This window comes from Solanum tuberosum, unplaced genomic scaffold (genome assembly GCF_000226075.1).
Source record: "Solanum tuberosum cultivar DM 1-3 516 R44 unplaced genomic scaffold, SolTub_3.0 scf00213, whole genome shotgun sequence".
NCBI lineage: Eukaryota > Viridiplantae > Streptophyta > Magnoliopsida > Solanales > Solanaceae > Solanum > Solanum tuberosum.
In genome coordinates, this window is record NW_006239141.1 from 488,448 (window position 1) to 489,010 (window position 563).

Sequence of the window (563 nt, forward strand, 5' to 3'; positions counted from 1 at the left end):
CCACGTGGGCAAATATATATGTTTAAAATACGGTATTAAATAGTCTAGGGAGGTAATAGGTCCTTATGAAAGTTTAGTATCGCAACAACAAATCCAACCAAAGTTGGGGTATTTTTCAGACCCTTATCCCGAAAGTGTTCACAATTTCTTTGTAAAATTTCCAAATTTTTTTTAAGAAGTGAATTGTGTGTTTAAAGTAAAATGATCAACTAATATGAGACGAAAGGAGTATTGTTTATATGTATGTTGATGCATTAATCTTAGACGCTAACGACATAATAATTGTTGAAGAAATAAAAATAGACGCCAACATAATAGTTACTATTAAACATTACAGTAAGCCTCCCATCAAATAAATAAATAAATGAATAAAAATTTGAGCATAGCTTAATAACACGGTATAAAATTTTAAATCATGTTCATAATATCATTGAGGTACTACACCACTAGTACATCAAGTATTTTAATTAATAAAAAAGAATGTAAAATAATTAAATTATGTGTATTGAAGTTCAAATTCTATAGGTTTAAGTTATTAGTGATTTTTTAAAGTTGTCGGTATG